The sequence below is a fragment of the Vulpes vulpes genome, chromosome 15 (genome assembly GCF_048418805.1).
Source record: "Vulpes vulpes isolate BD-2025 chromosome 15, VulVul3, whole genome shotgun sequence".
Lineage (NCBI taxonomy): Eukaryota > Metazoa > Chordata > Mammalia > Carnivora > Canidae > Vulpes > Vulpes vulpes.
Genome location: NC_132794.1, coordinates 16,356,334 through 16,364,891, shown reverse-complemented (window position 1 = coordinate 16,364,891; position 8,558 = coordinate 16,356,334). Strand labels below are relative to the sequence as shown.

The window sequence follows — 8,558 nt, the reverse complement described above, 5'->3', positions numbered from 1 at the left end:
CCTATTTCCCCCTTCCCACACCCACCTCTCCTCTGGTAACCATCAGTTTGTTGTCTATAGTCAAGAGTTTGTTTCTTGTTTTCTTGTTTTGCCTCCCTCTCTCTTTTCCCCCTTTTCTCATTTGTTTTGTTTCTTAAATCTCACATATGAGTGAAATCATATGGTATTTGGTTTCTCTGACATTTCACTTAGCATAATACTTGTCTAGCGCCATCTATCTTCATGTCGTTGCAAATGGCAAGAATTCATCTCTTTTTTTTTTAAGATTTTATTTATTTATTCATGAGAGACAGAGAGAGAGAGAGAGAGAGAGAGACAGATGCAGAGACACAGGCGGAAGGAGAAGCAGCCGATGTGGGACTCGATCCCAGGTCTCCAGGATCACACTTTGGGCTGCAGGCAGCGCTAAACCACTGTGTCACCAGGGCTGCCCAAATTCATCTCTTTTAATGACTGAGTTTTGTGTGTGTATATATATATAAAACCATACTGTTTTGATCACTACAGCTTTGTAATATAACTTGAAGTCCAGAACTGTAATGCCTCCAGCATTACTTTTCTTTTTCCACATTAGTTTGCCTACTCTCTGTCTTATCTGGTTCCATACAAATTTTAGAATTGTTTGTTCTAGCTGTGAAAAATGCTGATGGTATTTTGATAGCGATTGTGTTAAATGTGTCGATTCGCTTTGGGTAATATAGATATTTTAACAATAGCTGTTCTTCCAATCCATAAGCATGGAATGTTTTCCCATTTCTTTGTGTCATCTTCAATTTCTTTCATCAATGTTTTATAGTTTGCGGTGTAGAGGTCTTCCACCTCTTTGGTTAGTTTTATTACTAGGTACCTTATTTTGTTGTTATTGTTGTTGTTTAAATAATAAATGCACTTTGAATTGATCTATGAATAAAAACTACTCAGTGCAGGTCAGTAACCATGTCAGTCCCTACCCCTAGAGCCATGTCCTGTACAGTCTTCTGGACCTTGGTTAACAGGCTATTTGCATGATTTCATATCATCCACAGTATTAGAAAAATAGGGCATTATATCAGTTTAGATAAAATGTACTGCTGGCAGCCAAATCCAGTCCCTTATATTCCATATTTTTTATATAGAACTTCTGCTTTGTTGATGTCAGCTTCCATGGCATCTTCATTGGAAGTCTCTTTCAGCTGATTCCAGGCATCCCACTGGCCTTGTCTTTTTCAACAGCCCAGGCTGTTCTGTGTCTATGTCATCCACAGTTGCTTGTTTGTAGTGGCTATAGATGAACAACGTCTCATCATCTACTGGTTTGCAAGGATTCTAGAGAGTCCATGGAGGCAGTAAGGAGTAGAAAGCAATAGCATATGATGTGACTGAGATATCTTCCTGTTTTGGGTGCAGTTGTAAATAGTTTAGATTCCTTAATTTCTCTTTCTGTTACTTCATAATTGTGTATAAAAATGCAACAGATTTCTTTACATTGATTTTGTATCCTGCAACTTTGCTAAATTTGCGTTCTGTTCTGGCAGTGTTTATGGTGGAGTCTTTTGAGTTTTCAATATAGAATATCATATCATGCACAAAGAGTGAAACTTTTACTTCTTCCTTGCCAATTTGGATGCCTTTTATTTTTATTGTCTGATTGCTGTGGCTAGGACTTCCATTACTATGTTAAATAACAGTGATGAGAGTGGACATCCCTGTCTTTTTCCTGACTCTCGGAGAAATGGAGAAAAAGCTCTGTTTTTCCCCTTTAGGATATTAGGTGTGGGTTTTTCATATATGCCTTTTATTATGTTGAGGTATGTTCGTTTCCTCTATCTCTACTTTGTTGAGGTTTTTTTATATATATATAATGAATGTATGTGGCATTTTGTCAAATGTTTTTTTTTTTTTTCCTGCATCTGTTGAAATGATTTTTATCCTTTCTTTAATTACTGTGGTGTATCATGTTGATTGATTCAAGAATAGTGAACCACTCTTGCAACCCAAGAATAAGTCCCACTTGGTTGTGGTGAATTATTTATTTAACATATTGTTAGATTTAGTTTACTAGTATTTTCCTGAGAATTTTTACATCCATGTTCATAAGAGATATTGGCTTATAGCTCTCTTTTTTAGTGAAGTCCTTATCTGGTTTTAATATCAAGGTAATGCTGACCTCTTAGAATGAATTTGGAAGTTTTCCTTCCTTTTCTACTCTTTTGGAATAGTTTGAGAAGAATAGATATTAATTCTTTTTAAATGTTTGGTAGAACTCAACTATGAAGCTCTCTGGCCCTGGAATTTTGTCTGTTGGGAATTTTTTGATTACTGATTCAATTTCTTTTCTGGTTATCAGTCCGTTCAGGTTTTCTATCTCTTCTTGTTTCAGTTTTAGTAGTCTATATGTTTGTAAGAATTTATCCATTTCTTTTAGTTGTTCAATTTCTTGGCATATAGGTTTTCATAATATGCTCTTATAACTGTATTTCTGTGGTGTTGCCATTGTTTCTGGAGATTTTCTCTGACCTTTCTTCTCTTTGTCACTTTTGGTGTCTCTTTTCTACTCAAAGAGCCCCTTTTAATATTTCTTGCAGGGCTGGTTTAATGGTCACGGATTCCTTTAGCTTTTGTTTGTCTGGGAAATTATTTATCTCACCTTCTACTCTGAAGGATATCCTTGCTGGATAATATTCTTGGCAGCAGATTTTTCTCAATCCATATTTTGAATATACCATGACACTCCCTTCTGACTTGCCAAATTTATATTGAGAAATCTCCAGGTAGCCTTATGGGTTTCCCCTTGTAAGTCAAGGACTTCTTTTGTTAGAATAGATTTAGGTATTACCTAAGGGATACTTAAGGGAGGAGTGGTATGGGTATTGCAGTTTATATCATCTTTTTTCTAGGTTTCTGTTAGGGAACACTATCATACTCATTTTCCTATACTGGACAAATGCCTATTATTAACACTCTCCTTTCCAGAGATATTATGACTCAGATTTAGTTTCCTGGGGCTATAGGATATTTGCACTATCAACTGGGGTTAAATCTTTTCACTGTCCTTTTACTTCTCTTTATCTCAGTGAGTTTCCTTCTTCTTAGAGCCCAGTGTATATGAAATAAAAATAGCACATCACCCTGGATGATTCTTCAACTTCAATTTCCTTCTATTTTATGGTTACACAACACTGAGTTACTTTACAGTGGCTTTCCTACTTTTACCATTACCAAACCATTCCATAAGATGTTATCATTTTTAAGAAAAAGATTTTTAATTATACTTCCTAGATAGTGACAATAACATTTGACAAAATATTCATTCTGAAGATACATGGATTATTAATATGAAATAAGCCACCTGGGTGGTTCAGTTGGTTAAGCGTCTGCCTTCAAATCAGGTCATGATCCCAGGGTCCTGGGATCAAGCCCCGAGTCAGGTTCAGCAGGGAGTCTGCTTCTCCCTCTCCCTCTGCTCCTCTCTTTGCTTGTGCTCTGTCTCTCTCAAATAAATAAATAAAATCTTTTGAAAAAATGAATGTGAAAGCACTCAGATTCCTCTTTGTCTTAGTTAAGATACCACAGTATTTGGCTAGTTTGCTCCAAAATTATAATCCTATTTTAAGGTTATAATTCTTTCCCTGAAGATGTTTATCTTCCCTATTTTTCTTATTTTGTTTTACCATCAGTAAGTTTTAATAGAGAATCAGGAGATAAACTGTTTTTATGCAATGCCTTACAGTATCATTGTTTCTGAACACTCATTTTAAGAGTAAATAATCATTTTAAATACATATGATTCATTTCTACCCTCTTTTTTCTATTCATTTGAATACATGACAACCAACTATAAATGCTCTGAACAATAGTAAATTAATAAATCATTTGATGATATTCTGATTCCTATCTTCCAGCCTGCCTCCACTTCCTATCCTGACTACATGAATGTGAAATAAATGATTGACTATAATTTTAAAAATAAAAGTTTAACAAACTTTAAAAAGTTTTGTTAGGATAAACAGTCAAAGATTTTTGAAAATGAGTTTTCAATTTGTTTAAAAAGAAAAGTGTTTGAGAAAGCATATATTTTGCTCAGTAATAGCCCCCTCTTAATTTCAAGATTAATTTATATCTCCTTCACACATTTCTTATTTATATGCACAGCATTAAAATAAAACTTATTTTGGGGCTATCATGTTGAAGCCCTTTACAGTTGTGTGTGTGTCGGGGGGGGGGGGTGGAGTATATAATTCTTTTTTTCTGGAAAAATAATTAGTGAAAGGAAATAAAAATGAAATAAGGAAATCTTTCATAAATCACAGTATAAATTAGTGTCATGAGTGATTCAAACCAAGCACTACAAGGAAGATAGGGAGAACTGATTCATCCAGCTCAGGAATACTTGAAGAAGAAATTTGAAAAGGTCCTTGCAAAGTACATTTTATATGGATTGATGAAGATAGCTGGGGCTTGCATGAAAATTTTAAGCAAATGCACAAACAATAAAGTTGAACAAAGGAAGAGACAAAAAATGAGCAGAGGTTGAGACAGAATAGATACTGAACACATCTCATTCATATATTTTTCTTTGAATTATCTAAACGCAGGTTTAGTTTTTATCACATATAATAAATGCCTCAAGCAACATTTCTCAAGTAGGAAAATTACCTACATCTAAACATAATTAAGATATACCTTGAGTATATTTAAAATGCAGATTCTTAATTCACATTCTATACCTATTGAGTCAGAGTCTCTGAGTCTGGAATTCAGTTTAATATCTGTACTTGGCACACACACACACACACACACAAATCCAAGTGACTTCTGCCCACTAGAGTTTTAAAACTACTCATGTCTTTGTGTTCATAACAAGATGAGAAATGTTCACTATATTGATTGTGGTAAGTCCAGTCAGTGTGCTGTATACCTTAAACTTGTACAGTGCTCTATGTCATTATATCTCCATAAAACAGAAAGGAGGAAAATAAAAGCATTCATCCAAAGTGTAGTGCACAATCTCTTTAATATTCTTGATTCAATATCCTGTGCAATCTTCATAAGATTCTAAATAAATATTTAAAAGTGGTAATGTTGGGACACCTATGTTGCTCAGCAATTAAGCACCTGCCTTCTGCCCAGGCATTACCCTGGCATCCCAGGATCGAGTCCCACATCAGGCTCCCTGCATAGAGCCTGTTTCTCTCTCTGCCTAAGTCTCTGCCTCTCTCCGTGTGTCTCTCATGAATAAATAAATAAATAAATAAATAAATAAATAAATAAATAACTTTTTTTAAAAAGTGGTATTGTTAAGACCTAAACAATTTAGAAGATGTTTCCTAAGTGAAGCTGGTTTTCTTAGAAATAGGAAGTATATTTGAATTTACATATCAGGAGAATGAAGACCAAAACTCTCCTTAAATTTCTAACAAAGATAATTTTCTTAATCTATAATAATTTTAATAGTGCATTGGCTGTGCATTGCTTGCTAATTTTAAAGTTAATAAATCTACCAACGAATCTACAAATCCGTGTTAACAAATGATTATATTTTAGCAACAGAGAGTTGATGCAGAAGGATAAGATTTGTATAAGTCATAAAACTTCATCCAGGAGTTTACAGACTAGTTGAGAATATAAGAGAAAACTTGAAAGAGTAGAAGAAAGTTGCATGATATTAATTTTAAATTCAGAGTTTAAGGAGGAACACAGAGGTTTGTTTGTTTTGTTTTGTTTTGTTTTGTTTTGTTTTTTTGTAGTAAAGTCGAATTTCAGTAAGTCACTGAGCTAAGATCTAGATTATATGACTTACCCATTACAAAAAACACCAAAATAGTCACTATCCCATAATTTAGAGGAAAAAAATAAAATATAAAATAGCAATTGTTTCATAATAATCTAGCACTTGTCATTTAACTTCTTCTAGTTTAACATGGGATTTCATAAAATATTATACTTCAATAGCACTTCATCTAAATTTCATTTTCAGTAAATCTAATTTTCTTACTCTTATAAAAGTTGTCCGTAGTGCTGAGCAAACAAGAAACTGGCTTCTAGATGATGCTTGGTCTTGTTCTCACTTATTTTAAAAATTTGATCTTTCTTCAGAGGATAAGTTTTGCTGTCATATTATGACAATATATGGAATATCTTTAATTTGAATTTATTTAACATTCTTTTTTATTTGAAATAAATATTGCTGAATTTTTAACATCAGTTTAAATCTGAGAGCCTTAATATGGATTCCTGCAATTTTATATTTCACTTTTATATTTCTGTTATTATTAGGGGGCAGAAATAGCTAATTTACACTGCATTTTAGCATAATCTAGAATGTAGTTAAAGTCAAAGCAAGTTAATACATTTGCTTATTTCTCCTTTATTTTTAGATTACAGGCTTATATACTTTTAGATCAAGGCTTAGGTGTCCCCTTGATTCAGATTTGCCTCTTTCTATTTGGTAATTTTGATATATTGAGAACAGAAAAGTAGACTAATGATAAATATTAAGATAAAGAGACATACTGCTGACAAATGGGGCCAACTTCCAAACTCATGCTCTTGGGACTGCTTCCTCATCTAAAAATTATTTATTGTAGTTGATTGAATTATTATAATTTTCTTTTCAATTATGTCTCCACTTAGCAATTGCATAGAATTGAAGAGCAGTTGCATTCCAATTGAAATTATTTCTGATACTACTTGCTGTAGGGCAAACCCATTGCACTAGGTCCATCAGGTATGTATGTATGTATGTAATTACTCTAAGGTGTATTCAGGTAAGTAACTAGTGCATGAATCCAAGGAAGGCAGTAGAGACTGGTATTTCTCTAATTCTCTTTTCTAGTAGATACTGAAGGAAAACATTTTTATTACTGTGTATATGATACACCTAAGTGTTTGGGCATGTGTTCAATACAGACATGCACACAAGTCCCTCTATCTAAGTCAAATAGTAATGACTTGATTATTAATTCTAAATTATGTGTTTCACAGCACAGACTATCAGTGAGAAGTTCTAGTTTATTATTTTAGACAGTAAGTAGCCAACATGTTCAGGAATTCTAGGTTTGCATCTCAGCCATGGAAATATTTAGCAAGTTTTTGAACAAGCTGAGTGTTCATTTCCCAGAATTAATGAGCAATGATTATGAAGCTTATCTTCTCAACACTGGAGAATCCCCACTTGGCTCTCAGGACTCTAAAGCAATCCTATGACCATGTACTCTCATCAACAATGTACAGAATGCAGTTTTACTAAATAGCAACATTAGTAAAGACACTGAACTTCTCAGGTGGGAAAAAATGTTAATTTTGGCATGGAATGTCTTAGCATCTGGACAAGTCTTACCATTTCTTAATCCATAGTTTGCATATACTCATGTGACAATTTTGAAAGTCTACACCCAGGAAGCTGGCAAAAGATACAGCCAGGAAATTATATATGGAGAAACAAATCAATATGTACATTTTTAAATGACTTTTTCTAGAGCCTATCTTCAAAAGTTAAATATTGAAGTAGAAAGAGACTGATATTTTATTATTAAACAATTTTTATGAATAACAAAGGAAATTATGAAATCTTAGCTGTCTTAGCTGTAATGATTAAGAGAAATTTGAATGCTGATTACTCACTGATTTCCACCAACTCAATTATGTCATTGTGTAGAATTTAGGCATAACTAAGCTTTCCCTAAGTTGTCTAAGAAGGAAATTGTGAGAGAGAACTTAAAAACATGAGGCAATAAAGATACTGCATAATCTTATACCTTTATAATTTTAAGTTAAGATAGAAAACAAAATTGAATTAAACTGTTATTGATAAAGTAGAAAAACATGGCAGTCTAAGTATACTTTAGGGTTTTACATGCTTAAAAGTATCCTAGTAGCTTTTTAGATTTCTAAACTAGCTGGCCCTTTATCCTTGTTGTTTATCTTGTTGCCTTACTGTACCATGGAGCTTACCAAGATGAGCTCTAAGTGTTCCATGTTTGCTTTCATGAATATTATAGACATTCCTGTAAAATTAGTGTTCTCTTAGTCTATGGCCAGCTTTCAACTACTGGTGTGTTGCTTATCTTTTGGACATTTTTCTTTGGAAGCTGCGAAGAAATTTTGTGACTCTCAAATTGCTTATAAGTAAGATAATCTCAAATTTAGTGAGAATCCAAAGACAGTATGTGTGTAGGTTGATTTTCCAGCTCTGAAGTCAAACTGTTAGGGTCCAAATCTTGATGCCATCTTTTTCTTTTTCTTTTTTTTTTCCTTTAAGATTTTATTTATTTATTCATGAGAGAGAGAGAGGCAGAGAAGCAGGCTCCATGCAGGGAGCCTGACGTGGGACTCGACCCCCGGTCTCCAGGATCATGCACTGGGCTGAAGGTGGCACTAAACCTCTGAGCCACCCGGGCTGCCCGATGCCATCATTTTCTGATTAGTTTTGTTTACTTACTCTCTTGCTTTTCTCATGTCATCTGCAAAATAAATATGATAGTAATAGTAACTCTATAAATTATCAAGTGAAGGTTAATTTAACTAATAAATTAAATTTGCTTACAGCAGAGGTTGATGCAAAGCAAGTACACAGTAGG

General features: G+C 33.7%; 1 pseudogene; it reads right to left on the bottom strand.

Moving 5' to 3' along the window:
• Positions 1 to 1,091: 1,091 nt before the first annotated feature.
• LOC112917733 (acyl-CoA-binding protein pseudogene) lies at positions 1,092 to 7,956 on the bottom strand (annotated as a pseudogene).
• Between the last annotated feature and the right edge of the window lie 602 nt (positions 7,957 to 8,558).